This window comes from Wasmannia auropunctata, unplaced genomic scaffold (assembly GCF_000956235.1).
Source record: "Wasmannia auropunctata unplaced genomic scaffold, wasmannia.A_1.0 LD334338.1, whole genome shotgun sequence".
Lineage (NCBI taxonomy): Eukaryota > Metazoa > Arthropoda > Insecta > Hymenoptera > Formicidae > Wasmannia > Wasmannia auropunctata.
This window is the reverse complement of record NW_012028552.1, coordinates 14,358-15,243: the sequence shown is the minus strand read 5'-3', so window position 1 is coordinate 15,243 and position 886 is coordinate 14,358.

Below are 886 nucleotides of genomic sequence, written 5' to 3'. Positions count from 1 at the left end.
GCAGTATCGACCGACTAATCATACACCGGCATGCGAGGCTACGGGCCAGGGTTTAAGCGCTCAAGACCCCGGGGAGGCACACCGATTGAGGGAATTCCTGACCAGGGAACTCCAAGGGTTCGAAAGCATCCGGGGCCCGACCGACTGCGTAGCCCACCGTATACGCGTACGGCCAGGCCAGGAGCCGATTAAACAAAGATACCGACCGAGAAACCCGGCCATGCAAGCCATCATCAGCGCCGAGGTGGAAACAATGGAGCGTGACGGCATAATCGAACCGGCCCACGGGGCATGGAGCTCCCCGATCGTGCTAGTCCGGAAAAGGGATGGCTCGCATCGGTTTTGCATCGACTTCCTGAAGGTCAACAAGATTACGGAGAAAGATGCTTATCCTCTGCCCCAGGTTACCGCCACACTGGACAAACTTCGTGGCGCCCGCTACCTGTCCACGTTAGATCTAAAGAGCGGGTATTGGCAGATTCCGTTGACCCCGGAAAGCCGACCGATCACGGCCTTTACGGTGCCCGGTAAAGGCCTGATGCAATTTCGGGTAATGCCGTTCGGGCTACATTCCGCGCCGGCCACTTTCCAGCGACTACTGGACGAAGTCCTCGGTCCGGAACTAGAACCGTTCGTCCTTGTCTATCTGGACGACATTCCCAGTGAGAAACAATTTGTCGACCCGACGTCGATTCGACGTCGAAAAGTGGGTTCGAAATGAGATCGAAATTGACATCGACATCGATGTCTTTTTGACTCCCATGTCGACCTCCTGTCGATTCAAACTGCGAAATCGATTTGACATTGATCATAAATCAAAATCCTGCTCAAGGAGAACAGAAAGATCAAAATGACATAAAATAAGATCAAATTTTAGTTTGTCAAA